Below are 18,662 nucleotides of genomic sequence, written 5' to 3'. Positions count from 1 at the left end.
TGAGTTTTAATTTACCAGCAGTTTTGTATTATCTGAGACTTTCCTATTAGGGTGGTGAAATTTTAGTTTCAAAAAGTTTAATGGGGGCGATGCCTGTGGTTCAGTGGGTAGGGCGCCAGCCCCATATACTGAGGGTGGTGGGTTCAATCCCAGCCCTGGCTGAACTGCAACAAAAAAATAGCCGGGCGTTGTGGCGGGCGCCTGTTGTCCCAGCTCCCCAGGAGGCTGAGGCAAAAGAATCATCTAAGCCCAGGAGTTGGAGGTTGCTGTGAGCTGTGTGATGCCACGGCACTCTACCCAGGGCGATAAAGTGAGACTCTGTCTCTTAAAAAAAAAAAAAGTTTAATGGTTTTCTTTTTTTATCATTATTTCTATATAATTTATTTTGGAGGGGGAGGGAGGCAACAGATGACTGCTCCTTGGATAATGAAAGAAAAAAATCTCAAGAGGATATCTGAAAATGTGCTAAGTAGGCCAGGGGCTCAGGCCTGTAATCCAGCACTCTGGGAGGCCAGCGTGAGTGGACTGCTTGAGCTCAGGAGTTCGAAAAGGAGTTTGAAACCAGCCTGAGCCAGAGTGAGCCTCCTGTCTCTACTAAAAATAGAAAAAGAAACCAGCCTGGCATTGTGGTGAGTGCCTGTAGTCCCAGCTACTCAGGAGGCTGAGGCAAGAGGATTGCTTGAGTCCAGGAGTTTTGTTTTTCTTCTTTGAGACAGAATCTCCCTCTGTTACCCTGGTAGAGTGCTGTGGCATCATAGCTCACAGCAACCTCTTGGGCTCAAGAGATCCTTTTGCCTCAGTCTCCTGAGTAGCTGGGGCTACAGGTGCCTGCCACAATGCCTGTCTATTTTTAGAGATGAGGGTCTGGCTCTTGCTCAGGCTGGTCTTGAACTCCTGAGCTCAAGTGATTCCCCCCTGCCTCAGCCCCCCAGAGTGCTAGGATTACGGGCATGAACCGCCATGCTAGGCCTGAGCCTAGGAGTTGGAGGTTGCTGTGAGCTATGATGCCATGGCACTCTACCTAGGGTGACAGAGTCAGACTGTCTGAAAAAGAAAAAAAAAATAGAAAAAAAAAAAAAGGAAGAAAAAGAAAATGTGCTAAGCCCCCCAGGCAAGAGGATGCCCTTGCTTCAAGAAGCTTAGGATCTAAGCCTGCCAAGGCCAGGACGAAGAGAAACCCCAGGAGCATTGTGTGTGCCTTCTCAGTGAGCACTACCCTGGCAGGGGCCATTGGCAAATGGGGGTGCCTAAATAGGGTCAGCAGGTATGGGACCGCCTGAGACGCCAGATGACACCTCCCCATCCCCTGCGATTCTGGAGCACACCACTCACCTTTGGCACCACAGCTCCCTTTGGTCAAAAGGCCCTGACTCAGAGTCAGCATCAGTGCTGTGGACCCTTTCTGCTACTAACACGGTAGGACTCTGTCACACCTCACTTCTGACACCACTTGTCTGGGCCCAGGACTGGCCAGGTCTCGGGCTTGGCTTAACTAGGTTCCAGACACAGACTGCTAAGTTACCTTGCTCAGGAACAGTTTCTCTTAGGTGCCTGAGGGCTATCTACTTTAGCTGGAAAGAGAGAGAGAGTGTCTTAGAGAGAGTAAAGCAGTCTTCTTAGAAAGATAGATCTTAGTCTTTAGCAGAGCTTGGTAATCTTCAGCAGAGAGACGCCGTGCTGGTGTTCTGCAGGCAGGAGAGGAGTCAGAGTCAGAGTAAGCGGGTCCGTGATAGAATGCGCACGCTCCCAACTGCCTGCTCCTCCAGCCTCATATAAGGCTGATCGCGTGCCCCTCAACACCACAGGTGTAGATTGCCAATTCACCACTGCTCTCACCTCACGAGCTCTCATGCCTGTTAGGAGAGCTGAATCCCTCTCCATGCCCTTTTCCACCAAGGTGGTCCATTATTGAGCTGTACAGGTATTTCTATAACTCTCTCTCCTCCTAGCCACAGGCTATACGAGCTGTACACAACTCTCGGGTCCTGGGGTTAGCAAACTCTGGCCCAGGGCCCACACCTGGCCCACCACCTATTTTTGCAAGTCCTGCAAGTTAAGAACGGTGCTGGAATTTGTAAGTGGTTAAAAAAAAGGATGGTATTTCATGACATGTGGACAAAGAGTGAGAAATACACGTGTCAATGTCCATGAAATAAAGTTTTACTGGAACACGGCCATGCCCACGTGTTCACGACTGTCTCAGGCTGCTACTGCAGTTGTGGCCAAGGCTGTGTGCCCTAAAAGGCTCATTATCTGGCCCTTAAAGGAAAAAATCTGCTGTTGCCTGCTCTGATCAACTTATTTAGACTGATGCCTAAATACGTTATATGGGAACTTTGATCCTTTACACATTCCCTGGGGCTGATAAAAATAAACTCTGTGTGATTTCTGGATCAGCTCTGAAACACACTTTTGAAATCAACGCATAGTGAGAAAACACGTGGTCGCTTACTGCTCTTTCTCCGGAGGGGCCGGGTCCACAACCTCTGCAGTAAAATAGATACATACACCCACTTTTTAGGGAGTGGTGATTATAATAGTATTAACTTCTGCTGATTCTGTGTGCCAGGGCTCAGTCACCAGGGGCCTTGGGAGAGACTTAGGACAGCCCACCGAGGAGGGGATGCAGAGCAGGGAGCCTGGGTCAGCGGGTGGGACAGAGTGCCACTGCAGAAGGAAACCTGACCCTTACTCATGAATGCACGAGTTAATTATCCTTTCGGAATTGTGAATCTCTGCTGCCTTGGACCTCCCAGCCTAGTGAAACATCCGACTGCCCCGGGGTCATCTTGCATCAGGGTCCTGGGAAAGGGACAACCTCCCCTTTAGGCCTGGAAAGTTTTCCAGCATAATCAGCATTCAAAGGACATGAGGCCTCCCCTTTTACAACAGGCTATTTCCAGCACACTGTAATTTCGAGAAACAGAAAGGAAGTGACCTCAGGATGCAAGATTTTCTTACTCATTTAAAGTATTAGAAGCTGATTTTTAAAAATCTCTTGGGATACATATATTTTTTTCCCTCTCTAAGAATGTACAAAACAATCAAAGTTTGGAAAGATCTAAACAGGTTTGTGCTCCCTTGCCCCCAAACCGCAGGTTTGAACAGGGAGCCGTCAGGGCTCTTGGCTTCTCTGTTGCCTGTATGGACTTGGAGCGTGTGCTGCTGCTGCATTTAATGTTTCTGGCTATCTCGGATGCTTCCTAGTCTGGACTCACCAATACGGAGCTCTTGGAAAGGGCTGGGCCTCACCCCTCCTGGGCTCTCTCTAGGGGCCTGGGACCCCCAGGGCTTGGCCAGCACACAGGCGGATCTGGCTGGACTTTGAACTGCTTTCACCCAGCCCTTGAGGGCCCTCACGCTGCTCTGTTCTCCTTCCCACACACAGACTTGGCAGGAGGACCTCAGAGCTGATCTCAAGGGATTGTTCTCAGAAGAATCCCAGTGTCCTGGAGGTCTGGAGGGGCTCAGGAACAAAGCTGCCTCTCATGTATCCAAACCACACAAGGAATGCAAGATGGTTGCTTTGTGAGGATCTGAGTCCCTCAGCCTTGGAAAAAACCTACTTATTTTACCCTGCGTCTCCCTTGTCAATACAGGCGCAGAGTCACCACTCTCAGTCCCGGGCAGGTTCTGGGGTGCTCACGGGAGAAATCCAGCCTGCGTTCCTGTCACACATGATGAAGACAGGCTGTGGATTTTTCTCATGGCATAATTTTTAAATACATGTTCTTGTTATGTTTTAATATAATTCAATTTATCAAGTTTTTTTTTTAATGGGTAGTGCTTTTTGTATCCTGTTTAAGAAAAGTTGTGCCTAGTTCAAGGCTATCAGCATCTGTTTTCTTCTAAAACCTTTATGGTTTCCCTTTCACATTTAAGTTTTTGATACATGTTGAATTAATTTCACTTTATTCTGTGCGGTAGAGGTCAAGGTTCATTTCCCCTCCCCAAAAGGACGTCCACTTGCTTCAGCACCATTCATGGAAATGACCGTCCTTTTCCTATTGAATCATAGTAATGCCTTTGTGGTAAATCCATTGACTTTCCATGTGTGGTTCTGCCTCTGGACTCTATTCTGTTCCATCGGTCTGGGTGTCTGTCTTTGCACCAACAACCATGACGTGATTTAGAAATCAACTGTACTAAAATGGGAACGCTGACTAGAGGGCAGATCTAGCCTATTTATCCCCCGCCAATAATCTCATTATTCCAAGAATCAGAATATTCCAGGGGAAGCAGGAGTCCTTCAAAAACACTTGAACCCAGGAATAGTCTGAGTGAGTGTGATCACCAGGGGCTTCAAGAATCACGCTGTTGGCTCGGCGCCCATAACACAGTGGTTACAGTGCCAGCCACATACACCAAGGCTGGTGGGTTCAAACCGGCCTGGGCCAGCTAAACAACAACTGCAACAAAAAATAGCCAGGCATTGCAGGCACCTGTAGTCTCAGCTATTTGGGAGGCTGAGGAAAGAGAATCGCTTAAGCCCAAGAATTTGAGGTTGCTGTGAGCTGTGACGCCACAGCACTCTACCAAGAGCGACAAAGTGAGACTCTGTCTCAAAAAAAAAAAAAAAATCATGCAGTGGGCGCCTTTTCCTTCCTCCCCATTCTTGGAATACTTTACCTGAATAGACTGAGTCACCACCTGGGCTTCCCTAAGATCATCTGTGATTTTGTCAGTTCTGCGACCAGGCTGCCCTGGAATTTGACAGAGTTTCCACAGCACAGATATCTGTATTATTTGCTGACTCCTGTTGGGGTGAGGAGTGGAAGGGCAGAGGAGTTTACTGAAACAACGTTTACCAAAACCCTGGGCCACTTCAAATATCCTGGAAGGAATGCTGGAGGCACGATCATAGTGAAATGCTTCCCAAACAAAGTCTACACTGGGGAGTGCTGGTCTGCAGAAAGGCCTTTTGGTTTTGATCTGTAGACTCTTACCAAGGAAATTCCGATCGCTAAATGATTAGAGCAACATCTAAGTGACCTGCAGACCTACTCGAGAGGCCCGCCCCCAGCTGGCTCCCCGGGTGGGGACAATCCCCAGGGCTCAGCCTTCCGCCCTCTCTCTTTGTTACCTCCCGGGACGTCTGCTCACTAAACTGTGCTTGGTTCTTTGCCACTTAGCTGGTCTGGAAATTCCCCCCAAAGTGTGCAGGGAAGTTTCGCACTTCCCTGGAGAAATGCTCAATAAGGCAGAACACAGCAGCTTTAAAACAAGGGGAGTGATGACACAAGGTGACAAAAGCTGACTGGTGACTCGGCAGAGACACTAAGAGGGCGAGTCTCAGGTGGAAGAGAAAAGATGGTAACGCTGGAGTGGACCGGAATGGCAGCCGCAGCGGCTCTGCACGCCTCTCCCCATCAGCCCACAAGTGTCACGGGTAAGCAATCCCACGGCCAACCATCATCTCCAATCCGTACTTGCTGAGAACTCAATTCCTGAAGGCTCTGCGCTACCTCAGGAGAGCACGCCTCTCAATGACTCTGCCAAAGAACTTCTCTTTCCACTCTGCCTTTTATCTACAAAGGGGCAAGCAGATGAAGAATTTGTTTCTGTTCTGGAGTCGAGGAATTGCTATTATTTATTTATTTTTTTAAATTTCAGAGTAATAGGAAGGTACAGATGATGAAGTCACATTGTTTTCATTTGTTAGGCAAAGTCCAAGTTGTAGCTGTGCCCTTCACCCAGGAGGTGTGCCCTCTATCCTTACTTGGTGCCCGTTAGGTGGGAACTTACCAGTCCCCCTCCCGCCTCCCCCTTTCCCACTTTATTTTATTTTATTTTGTAGAGACAGAGTCTCACTTTATCGCCCTTGGTAGACTTAGAGTGCTGTGGCGTCACGTAGTTCACAGCAACCTCCAACTCCTGGGCCTAGGCGATTCTCCTGCCTCAGCCTCTTGAGTAGCTGCGACCACAGGCGCCCACCACAACGCCCGGCTATTTTTTGTTGCAGTTTGGCCGGAGCCAGGTTTGACCCTGCCACCCTCAGTACATGGGACCAGCGCCTTCCCCACTGAGCCACAGGCACGGCCGCCCCCCACTTGATTTTAATTGTGTTTTTCTCCTGTGTGGGAGTGTAGTTGTTTGTCTATTGGTTTCATATTAGTATTGAGTACATGGGATACGTGCTTTTCCATTCTGTGATACTTCCCTAAGAAGAATGTTCTCCAACTCCATCCAGGTTAATACAAAAGATATAAAGTCCCCATCTTTTTCAATGGCTGAATAGTATTCCAAGGTAGACATATCCCACAGTTTGTTAATCCATTCATGTGTGGATGGGCACTTGGGTTGATTTCACATCTTGGGGATTGTGAAACGAGCTGCGATAAACATTCTAGTGTAAATGTCCTCATGGTAAAATGACTTTCTTTCTTGTGGGTAGATACCTAATAATGGGATTGCAGGATCCAGTGGAAAGTCTACTTTGAGTTCTTTGATGATTCTTCATATTTCCATCCAAAGAGGCTGTATTAGTTTGCACTCCCACCAGTAGTAAAAAAGTGTTCCTGAAGTAAAGGAATTTTTAGTTCACTCTGAGCTATTGTTCCCCTCCAGAAAGCTCAAAATCAGTCCTCAAAGTCAGGTCAGGGTCAACGACGTCACCACCTACGTCATGTACAGCGTTTGGTTTCCATTTAAAAGAAGTCACAGAATTTTTAAATGTGTAAGGACAAACACCAGGATAGGTCTGATTATTTATTTATCCTTGCCCTTGTTCCATTAAAGACCAAAGGCTGCTCAAACATGTGTCTGGCAAACATCCTGTCCGCAGGAGACCTGACGGCACACTGAGTCCCTCTGCCCTTCATTCTCCCTGGGCAACTCCAGAGAGCACCACGCTGCCTGCAGAGCTGCCTGGTGGCTGATGTGAAAAGTCCACAAAACCTACCCATATTTTCCTATCTCAGAGGACTGTCCTTGATCAATTATCCCATTTTCTCTTCTACCTTACATAGCTGAGTTACTTCTTGGTCTTTTGAACCCTTTCAATCCTCTAACTACATTTTCTTGCTCCCCTAGTTTTTACAACTCTTGTCCAGTAAACTTTTCTTGTCCTAACCACTAAACCACCGGGGGGGGGGGTGTCTTTCCTTTTTTTTCTTTTAAGACAGAGACTCACTTTCTTGCCCCTGGTAGAGTGCTGTAGCGTCATAGCTCACAGCAGTCTCAAACTCTCGGGCTCAAGTGATTCTCTTGCCTCAGCCTCCCAAGTAGCTGGGACTACAGGCACCCGCCACAACACTCATCTACTTTTTTTTTTTTTTTTTGAGACGGGGTCTTGCTCTGGCTTAGGCAGGTCTTGAACTTGTGAGCTCAAGAGATCCACCCACCTTGGCCTCTCAGAGTGCTGGGATTACAGATGTGAGCCACAGAGTCCCTCCTGGTCTTTCCTTTTTTAATCATTTCTTAAACCAGTGATTTCCTCTTTTTATTTTTTGAGACAGAGTCTCACTTTGTCACCCTCGGTGGAGTGCTGTGCAATCATAGCTCACAGCAACCTCAAACTCTTGCACTCAAGTGATTCTGTTGCCTCAGCCTCCCAAGTAGCTGGGACTATAGGTGCCTGCCACCATGCCTGGCTATTTTTAGAGACAGGGTTTTGCTCTGGCTCAAGCTCATCTCAAAACTGTGAGCTCAGGCAATCCATCTCCCTCGGCCTCCCAGAGTGCTAGGATTACAGGCATGAGCCACTGTGCCTGGCCTAAACCAGTGACATTCAATCGGTGTGACACAAACATTTTTAAAGATCATTAATTAAATTATTTTCAAAAAAAGTTCAAGGCACAGTAAATATATTCTTTTTTTACTCTTTTTTGATCAACATAATTTAAGTGTGCTGTGGAAGTTTAACTATAAGTTCGAGTGTGCAGTGAGATAAAAAAGGTTGAAAAACTCTGCCTTAAATGGAAAGAAGAAGAAAGAAGGGAGGAGAGGAGGTAGAAGAGGAGAAGAAAGGAAAAAAGAAATGAGGAAACTCAGATCCTAAATGAAGACGTAGCAGGAAGAATAAAGTTCTCAGTTGGGAAGAAAACAAAAATTCAACTTAACACATCAGTGCCACCTTAACTAGAATTAGTTCAAAGTCTCCTGCAGAATCTCCAGGTAACTGGCATCCTCCTCCTCAGCAGCTTTTAATTGAATTCTAGACAAATGACCCACAGACTACCAGGTTGCATTAGGAATGTTCCGTAATCTACAAGTAGCTGAGTTCTGAAATATCATCAGAGATAGAGGAAGCAAGCTTTGGAAATTGATGGATTTAAAGGTGGAATATTACAACTTGCTTCTGAAGAGTCTCAGGAGGGCAGTTCTCAGAAACATAAATGTCATGAGGAAAAGACCATGATGGGAGTTAATTTTCAATGTGACCAGAAAGCCATCCAAGCTGATTTTATAGAAAGTTGTGGCAGAGAGGGCAGAGTTAAAACTCGTTATCCTATAAAAAGCACAGGCAGGGGTCAAGTTAAAGAAGTATGTGAGCAATTTCCTCATCTCTTACACGGCACAAAGCACTTTCCAGCCATGACCTGAGATGTCCTCCCCATGTTACTATTAAAAAAAAAAAAAAAAAAAAAAAAGACAAAGCACTCTTGGGGACAAAACAGTTGGCTCTGGATCCCGGCCTCCCATTTATAGCCAAAGACCTTGGACAAGCCCCTTGACCACTTTTAAAGAAGAAACCAGGGTGCATCTGAGAATCTTCTCTTTGTGTTTGGGAATAAGCGCACCTGTCACGAGTGTGCCCCGGATCATAATCACATGGCATCTTTGAAACTTGTGAGGTTCTGAGGCTCCACTGCAGGTTCTGGAGCCCTCATTGTTTGCACTCAGCATCTCCTCAACTACCTAAATGCAGCGTATGTGACTGGTGACAGTTCCTACCCCCAGGCATGGAGAGTTTGGCATCACCCATTACCTAGTTAGCCTTTTTTTTTTTTTTTTTCATTTGAAATAACTGAATAGAAGATGTCATGAGAGGTCATGTTTTAAAGCTGAATATAGTCCATGGAGCCTGGGAAATGGTCCAAATCAAAATTTTCCCAATAGTCAATTTCTATCCTTCAATATTATGTTTTAACCACATATTTTTTTCTTCAATGCTTTCTTCATTCCTCTGTCAGCTCTTCCATTTTTGCTCTATCAACTCACTCCTCTTTCTCACTTCTACCCAAATTCGTTCTCTGCCCCCAGCACCCCAGCTTGTTGACCATTTCATGCTCATCACCCCTTCTAGAACCTTTGCTTTTATGCTGATGAACTTGCCAACTTGGAATGTCTTCCCTCCTCTCATCTCTGCTCTATGCTCAACCCTTCATTTGATGTTCTCAGTCTGAAGTTTCTTTTCTTTGAGACATAGTCTCAGTCCTGTTGCTCTGTGTAGAGTGCTGTGACATCGCAGCTCACAGCAACCTCAAACTCTTGGGCTCAAGCGATCCTCTTGCCTCAGATGCCCACCATAACACTTGGCTATTATTAGAGATGGAGTCTCGCTCTTACTCAGGCTGGTCTCAAACTCCTGAGCTCAAGCAATCCACCTGTCTTGTCCTACCAGAGTGCTCGGATTACAGGTGTGAGCCACTGCACCTGGCCTGAAGTGTCTTTTTTTTTTTTTTTTTTAATTTCAGAATACTAGGGGGTACACACATTTTCGTTATATAATTTGTTTTTATGCAGATTCAGTCAAAGTTGTTAAGTGTGCCCTTCACTCAGGCAGTGTGCACTGTACACTTTTGGTGTGCAAAGTCTAAAGGTCCATTTCCCCTGGACAGTTTTTATAGCTTATTTCTTTTCTGAAGTCCTGTCAGGGCCAGAGTTAGTTTCACAGCGCTTAGAGCACCACTGCTCTCTAACACTCCCCCAGCTGGGCTAAGTGGAGGTGCCAGGGTCTGATGGACTCAGAACTGAGTCAGAGACTGTGCAATCAGATGCCCTTCCTGTTGACTGGAAGGAGGGAGAGCCTAGACCTTATACAGTGGGCAAAGGGCAGCAGCAACTTCAGAACAACATAACATGTTCAGCCAAACAGAATGGCGAAGCTAGGCAGTGTCCTGCAAACCCATCAGCGTACACGTTGCCAAGCTACTTAACCCAAGTGGTGTTACAGCTACCTGACGGTCAGATCATCCATCCCGGTTTTCTTTAATCTTCTGTCCAAATTTCTCTTGCTATAAGTGATGATGCTTGAGTACAGCCCATTCACCAACCAATTAGCGTAGGACCAAGGAATGCAAATATTATTATTATTATTTTTGAGACAGAGCCTCAAGCTGTCACCCTTGGGTAAAGTGTCGTGGCATCAGAGCTCACAGCAACCTCCAACTCCTGGGCTCAAGTGATTCTTTTGCCTTGGCCTCCCAAGTAGCTAGGATTACAGGCACCTGCCACAACGCCCAGCTATTTTTGGTTGCAGCTGTCATTGTTGTTTGGTGGGTCTGGGCTGGACTTGAATCCGCCAGCTCAGGTGTATGTGGCTGGCGCCTTAGCTGCTTGAGCCACAGGCGCCGAGCCAAGGAATGCAAATTAATTCGAACATGTATCACTCACAGTAAATCCCACTGAGAAGGTCTGCTAGAAGGAAAGGACCATCCCTCATCCTTACATCAAAAACAAAGGGTTTCTTTCTCACCCTGGGTTCTCACTGAGTACTTACTACCATGGCTAAGGTAACTGAATATGAGGACTTCTCCAAATTCTGGTAGATTAGCAAGCATCTTGATTCTTCATGATGCTGGGTCTTGGAATAGTTCACACAAGAGTCTGTGCATTAATACCAAATAAGGGAAAAGTAGGGTTTAAGAAAGATCTCGGATACCACATATGGAGATAAAGAGTTCAGACAACTTGGCAAAGTTCCCTAGGTTGAGATGGGATTCTGATAATGCATTAAAGAGAAAAGGACCAAACAAAAGTACAAAATGGGAAAAGAATAGTAGGAAGGCACTAGGGCCAAGAGGGGGAAGGGGATGAAACAAGTGGGCGCTTCCCGATATTAAATAAGGGGAAGCAGTAACTGTATGGCTAATTAAAGAGCAGAGCCATCTGCCAACGCGAGTCATTTAGGGAACTTCCAGGGGTGGGGTGACGGAGTGGCCCCTGGTCTAGGAATCTAGCATACAGTCTCAGGGTGTCAGCTGAGGACAGCAAGGGGAGGAGGACAAAGTACTAAGTTTTAAGCAATATAGGCCAGATTTAACATCAGCGTTTTAGTTTAAGGCAAATGACTCTCTGCCTATGGGAGCTACTGTTAGTCATTTACCCTGTAGTATGAATGAAGAGCCAATTATACTGTTGGGGTCCTGCCAAGCATTGTCTAGAGCAAAAGTATATAAGAACTGCTTCCCTTTCTCTAGATATAATCTACTGGGGTGGTGTGGGGAGGTTTAGCATATTTCGACTGAGAACAAAATGCTGGGGGGATAGATTACAGCGAATTTAGAGCGTGGGCTTGTAGTCAGGAATTTTGCTCTACCACCCCTGAGTTACATAACATTGTACAATCTTTATAACTTCCCCCAGTTGATTTATCTGTGAAATGGGATAATACTATCCAAGACATTAGGTCATCTGAAGGAACAAACAAGATACAGCAATTTGCTCAGTGCCTGGCATGGGGCAAACATTCAGTAAGTATTAGCTATTACTTTTCATCTCGAAACTTGGACTTCTGTCAGAAAGGCAGAAGGCAAGGGACCTGCCTAAACAGGGCTGTGCAGGCAGGAATAGGCCTGTCTGCCGTGAACAGTGGGCACACCCTGCTGGCTGGGGAAAGGAAGGGTTGTACAGCAGAGAGGGGCTGAGACTCGTGTGGCTGGAGCACCACGCCAGGCAGATGAGGTAGGGCTCTGAGGTCCAGCGTGCTCCTCAATGCCCGAGTGACATGATCTAAGTGACATTGCTGGAGATGATCTTGGAGGTCTTTGCAGAGGGATGGGATGAGGGCCTCATTCAAGGTTTGCAGCAGTGGGAATAGAGGGAAGAGGGAGAACACGGCCCCGGAATGGAATGGATGTGGGAAGGGGTGGGCCTCAGAGGTTACAGGAGGCTGCGTACCATGAATAGAAGGAGGCGTGTCCATCTGAGGAAGGTGCTGGCCTGGAGAATTGGAAAGGAAGGGTTGGAGTTTAGACTTGCTGAATTTGAGCCACCACCTGTGTAATGCGGAGACACTGCACCCCGTGGGGAGAGGAGAAGGGACATAGATGGGGACAGACCAGTGCTGCCAAGGCCAACACAGCCTTGTGGACATCCCAGGCTGGGAAGGCTATGTGGCTTCCTTTGTTGAGGGAGGAAGACAGCTGTAGCTCCCCTTCCCACCAGCTTCTCAGCTTGCTGCCAACCCATACTCACTGAAGCCTGGGTAAGGCAGAGAAGTGCACGGCAAGGCCAAGCTTAGGTACCAGTCACTGATTTACAGGGGCAGTCCATCTCCAAGAGCAGACTGCCCTGGGGACAGCGCTCCCACATCACACGAATTACATTTCCTGGATGACTCCGTGTTACCTCTGGATTAATGAGACTCATTTTGGCTCAAGTCTTTGATGCTGCAAATCTTCGGCGAGTGTATTAGTCTATTTCTTTTCGAGCAGACACAGTATTTAGCTGTCTTGCTATGAAGAGTGTGAATCGTGCAATATCTCAAAACTATAACCATCAATTTGAACTGGCCATGGAACATGAACAGAAAGTCGCTTCTTGAAATTTGGAAACAAATCTCTTTTTTCCATTGGTTTTTAAAACAGGGTCTCCCTCTGTTGGACAAGCTGGAGTGCAGTGGTGTAATCTAAGCTCACTGTAACCTCCAACTCCGGGCTCAAGGGATCTTCCCACCTTGGCATTCCGAAGCGCTGTGATTACAGGCACAAGCCACCACACCTGGCCACAAACAAATCTTTTATTTGATGATGTTTTCTTATTCTTTGCTTCTTTTTTTTTTTTTGAGACAGAGCCTCAAGCTGTCACCCTGGGTAGAGTGCTGTGGCATCACAGCTCACAGCAACCTCCAACTGCTGGGCTCAAGCGATTTTCCTGCCTCTGCCTCCCAAGTGGCTGGGACTACAGGTGCCCACCACAACACCTGGCTCTTTTTTGGTTGCAGCCGTCGTCGTTGTTTGGCGGGCCCGGGCTGGATTCGAACCCGCCAGCTCAGGTGTATGTGTTAGCCGCTTGAGCCACAGGCGCCGCGCCTATTCTTTGCTTCTTTTTGATATGAGTCTACCACAATAAAGTGAAGTACTGACCAACAGTCTGACTCTGGGGTGATTCTGACCTGGTGTCACCCTGGAAGGGATCTTGCTAGTTCAGTAAATCCATGAAGATTTAGGAGCATGCTTAGGAGTGTGAGGTGGTGAGCTGACCCTGTTAGGAATGTGATGGACAGGGTCAGGTGGTGAGCTGACCCTGGTAGGAATGTGATGGACAGGGTCACAGCAGCACAGCCGATGGCTGAGCTACCTTATTGAGCAAAGTTGTCACCGAAGTTGGAATACCTAGATTACCAGCAAAATCCTAGACTGACTGAAGTCCACACAAGTTAAATTAGCAGGGCTAGAGTTTCATTTGGTTTGAGCACATGGAAAAACTGACTTTTTATAGAGCATCTTTGTGAAGGGAAACTCCCTAGTTATGTGGCTGTCTCCTGTTCATGTTAATGTAGTCTTGGAAATCCTTGTTGTCCATAGCTCACTGGCCTGTCCTGTCTGAACTATGAATCACCTTAAATCCAACATACGAAAATTATAAATCACTCTTTCCTATTCTGCAAGCACTGAAATGGATAGGGAAGTTTCTGCAACAGGGTACTGGCTTCTAACCACGAGGATGTTCACACCTGATTCTGAGACTCCCAGGAACCTAAACAGTGAGTTCATCCCCCTTCCTCCCCCAACCCCGGCCCGACACTTCATCTGAGAGTCCCTGCCCATCCCTAGTCCCCTGTGTACACCCCCAGTGCCCGGGACCCTCAGGATTAGGGAGCATTTCCTTTAAGGGGAAGCTTTCCTGAGACTGGAGGGTCAGCCACCCCCAAAGCTTAGTCTACCCCATAGGCTCTGTGCTGACAACAAGACTTGCAGTCAGGTTAGAAATAGATGTCCTTGAACCCTGCCCCTGTGGAGAAGGATGTAACAGATTCCCAAGTGGCCTTCCAGTTCAAGAAGTTTACTTGCTAAACTACTCTCTGGAACATTTTGAGAAGCTAAAGAAGGCTGAGGCCTGAACTCCAGGGAGTCCCTGTGGGGGATACTGTGACAGTCCGATTCTGCTGTCCCCTGCCCACTTTGATAACTCAGGAGTAGCAGGCAGCTTAACACCCTGGGTCTTTAGCAGAAAACTACTGTTCTTCAGCTCTCTGAGAACTGAACAAGCCTTCAGCACCACTCTCTGGCCAAGGCAGAGATTTACACTGTGGGAATCCCAGCGAATCCTCTGAGTCAGGCTGATAAGCTAGAAAGAGCCTATGGAATTTCGCAGTACCGTATAGGGTGACCTTCTCAGACTAGGGGTTACCAAACACAGATTTGTTCCCTCTCCAGGAGGTTATGCAGGTTGGAGAAGATAATGTAAAGGGGTGTCTGCAGAAACAGCAGACAGCAACCACAAGGGCCAGCAGGGACCTTCCCAGCCACCCAGGCACTGGCTGTTTTAGAGTGACTAGTCCGCTCCAGGAAGGATTCTGTCCTGCAGGAACTTGGCCAGCGGCTGCCAATGCTGATGGCACCCAGGACTCATCTGGGTGTGTCTAAAAAGTAGCCTCCCAGGCTGCACTCCCAGAGCTTCTTATTGGTCTGGGCATGAGGTTTGGCACACAAATTTTTAAAAAATACTCCCTAGACAGACAGAAGCACTCAATTAAAACAAGGCTTTAGGGCAGGAGATACTCAGGTGATCAGGAAGACAGAACAGTGGAAAGCTAGAGAGGAGGAGGAGTGGATGATACGAAGAAACCCTGTTCCCAAGTCTTTTGGGGACGAGAGACCCAGCACCACTTAGGAGGTACAAGTGTCCAAGGAGAATTAAGGAAAGCCAGTGTGCTGGTTGCAGGTAAAGGGACAGACTCCTGATTCCACCGCCCACTTTACTGTGGCTATCAGGTCAGTCACGCGGGGGACAGTGGGCAAAGTCTCCTTCCCTCACTGGGACAGAAGCGTGGAGTGGCCTGCCCTCTGTCCCCCTTTCCATTTCATAAAATAGTGCGGTCGGGTCCCGCGCGCGCCCCGCCCGTCCTGCGCTCCGAATTCCCACCCTGGGCTGTGCTGGATGGAGAGGCGGCTCTGCGTCTCGAGTTGGTGGGCCCAATTTACAATCCTGCCAGCTGGGGGCCCTCCCTCTGCTCATTTCTAGTCCGATCACCTCCTTGTTGGGACACTTGAGATGGGGCAGTAACCGGGAGCAGCGGGCTGAATAAAGCGCCCTCTGTGCGCGGCGGCCGCTCGGGCTCCGGCAGCAGAACGCGGCGCGCCGCGGCGTCGGGCGCTTGTCCCGGTGATGCTTTTGACCTTCAGGCCCCGTCTGGGTTTCACAGTCGCCTCCTCTCCTTGGCCGGCAGCCCCCACCCGGGCTCCTGCTCCGTGTTTCCTCCTCTTCCGGCTTGTCCTCTCTGGTTCTTTTCTGAACCCTTTTGTGAAGTTCACAGACTCAGAAGCTCTGGTTACTCACGCCGTCCCTTGGTTAGTTACTCTCTGCTGAGTCTCCTCAGGTTTCCTCCCAGCTTCCCGGTGGGATTTCAAGTTTCTCATCCCATTTTCTGTATCTTCTAGTGCTGTTTCCAGGCTGAACCTGGGACGGAACGCTCATCCTACCCCCTGCGGATAATCCTTCCCGCGTGTGACCTGGGTACTTACGACGTGTGCTCCGCGCGCTCCAGCACCACGGGAGGAATTCAGACGGCAGAGCGACTGGACCGGGCTCAGATGAACTTGAACTCTTCAGTGGGGCTCAGCAGGGCCAAACTGCACTGCTCTGAAATCTGGGAAATGGGCTCGTCTCTGCTCACAGGACGGGAGGACCCGTCTAGTGGGGACTGGGGACTTTGCCTAAGGACTTTTATCAATTAGTCCTGTAGTGAGGCGAGTCACACTCTTCCAGGGCTAGTAGGGGCTGCGGAGCCCGTCTTGCTGGGTGTGAGCTGAGAGAACCGGAGCCAGGCAGAGCAAGGCTGCGCCCACGGGCATGGGGCACGCCACCCTAGACCAGTGCTTTTCAAGGTTTTTAATCTCACTGCACACTTGAACCTATAGTTAAACTTCCGTGGCACACTTAAATTATGTTCATAAAAAAAGTATAAAAACCAATATACTTATTGTGCTTTGAATTTCTTTCAAAAATAATTAATGATCTTTAAAAATGTTTGCAGGACACCTAAGAGCCTCTCAGGGCACACCAATTGAAAATCACTGCCCCTGGGAAGCACCTGTGGCTCAAAGGAATAGGGCACCAGCCCCATATACCGGAGGTGGCGGGTTCAAACCCAGCTCCCGCCAAAAACTGCCAAAAAAAAAAAAAAAAAAAAGAGAAAGAAAAGAAAAGCAGCTCTTACTAGCATTTATGGGACCAGAAATCTTTGCGTTGGTACTTTGACTATCGTTCAGGTGTGATTGTTTTTCTGTAGCTAATAATGATTTCCTTTTTTGGAGTTTTGCTCTAAATTCCTTTACAGTGCAGGAAGAAACAGGAAAGGTTTTTCATGGTTTGTCTGGCAGGATTTTAAAAAACCTTTGGATTTTAAAGGTGAAGTATTATCCCTTCACAAGGACTGGGAGTAACTGCATTCCATGTATCCTAAGGATGAGGTGAGCATCTTAGGTGAGCCTGGGACCATCATAGAACCAGCCTTTCCTTTCCAGAGCAACCACCACAAGCTCTAGCCATGGAGATTTTATTCTTTTGTTTAACTAAAGGGAAATAATTTCCTCGCAGAACAGGGGGCATTTCAGATTTGGCGCCTCTTCAGAGCAGCCATACCTAAATGTAGGAAACTCATTCTTTATAGATAGGGGGAATAAAATGTCCTCAGTGCTCCTGAACTTGGCCCTGAACTTGCAGTTTACTTCTCCTTTGTTCCTGACATTTGGGCACATTCTCAGGGAGTCCCTTTAGCAAAATGTGTGACCCCCTTTAGAAAGCTGGGGGCTTCACAGACAATGAATGGATGTATGAACTTGGCTACCCAGGTAGACTTCAGGCATTAAGAGGATGCTTTTTGTCAAGCATCAGCTGCCTGTACAGAAAAGTGGAGACGTCATCCAGGTTAATCTAGTCCAAGGGAGAGGACTATGGTCTCCAAGCCAGTAAGTCAGTTGAACTGACACTTGAAGAGACCAAAACACAAAGTAAATTCCAGTGGAGAAAACAGAGCAACGCCCTTGGGATGAGTATGACCTTGACCTTCAGCTTCCCCAGATTTCCACTCACATATCCACAGAGGTTTGGCCTCTGTGAAGACCACAGTGTCCTGATTTCTGGAGCTGAGAGCAAGACAATCCCATTCACAGAAAGTTTCTGGGTAACTTTTTTTTAATGAGCAAGCAGCGTTTTAACTTACACAAAAATTGTGAAGAATAACAATTTCATAAATATCCAGAGTGTCAGCACTAGATAGCTCTCCCCAGTGGCATGTAACATGCTCGGAAGATGATTAAAGAACAGATATTTTTGGAACATACTGATCATCAGATATAAAATTGGGATGGCCAGAGGTTTAATTCCTAATAATTAGTGGTTATCAAGAGAAAAATGTCATCACATCATCAACTTTAATACCCATTCCTGTAATTAGAGCACTAACTTCTACCACTGCCTGGTTGAATTTATTTTTTAAGGGTAAATTCTTACAGAAACTGGTATAAAAGTTCAGGAAAGTCTATAGTAATACTAACTAAATCAAATTTCAGCATTGTATGGCATTAAGCGGGTAAAGATGTGCAACAGACCAGTTTATTCCGGCCCACCCAGTGCTGGGTGACTCTTGAGATAGAAAGAAGGTAGGGTTGGACCCCCTGATAGGAATTACACTTCAGGAGGTATAGAAAGACAAGTAAGAAAGCAATTATAACATGGGTGGAGTAAAAGTGGCCCCAAGATAGAAATACAAATATAAAAAATATTCTTACTGAATACGTTAGAACTGAATTCAAGGAAGAGGAAAAGGTATTCCTAAAGTTAAAGATGGTGGGTGGGGGTAAATAAGAAAATTGCTGGCCAGGGGATCAGCATATTCAAAGATGTGGTAGAGGCTGGGCACAGTGGCTCACGCCTGTAATCTTACCACTCTGGGAGGCTGAGGTGGGTGGATCACCTGAGGTCAGGAGTTTGAGACCAGCCCAAGAAAGAGTGAGACCCTGTCTTTCCTAAAAAAAAAAAAAAAAAATTAGCTAGGTGTGGTGGCGGGTGCCTGTAGTCCCAGCTACTCAGGAGGCTGAGGCAGGAGGATTGCTTGAGCCCAAGAGTTTGAGGTTGCTGTGAGCTATGACGCCATGCAACTCTACCCAGGGTGAAAGGGAGATTCTCAAAACAAAACAAAACAAAAACAAAGATGTGAGAAAGCTTGGTGTGTCCTTTGCAGAAAAAAACTACAATAATCCTCCCTCATCCATGAGGGATACTTTCTAAGACCCCCAATATCCAACTCTATACTGTTTTTTTTTTAGACAAGG

General features: G+C 47.2%; 1 protein-coding gene and 1 long non-coding RNA gene across 2 annotated transcripts in view; both read right to left on the bottom strand.

The window, feature by feature from the left end:
* LOC128597184 (uncharacterized) overlaps positions 1-18,662 on the bottom strand; it is a 116,943-nt gene that overhangs the window by 10,525 nt on the left and 87,756 nt on the right. The window lies entirely within an intron of this gene.
* IGFBP7 (insulin like growth factor binding protein 7) overlaps positions 1-18,662 on the bottom strand; it is a 72,437-nt gene that overhangs the window by 10,525 nt on the left and 43,250 nt on the right. The gene's annotated exons all lie outside the window — the stretch shown is intronic.

The sequence above is a fragment of the Nycticebus coucang genome, chromosome 10 (assembly GCF_027406575.1).
Source record: "Nycticebus coucang isolate mNycCou1 chromosome 10, mNycCou1.pri, whole genome shotgun sequence".
Taxonomy (NCBI): Eukaryota; Metazoa; Chordata; class Mammalia; order Primates; family Lorisidae; genus Nycticebus; species Nycticebus coucang.
Note: the sequence above shows the minus strand (reverse complement) of the source record. Positions and strands in the feature narration are given on the sequence as shown.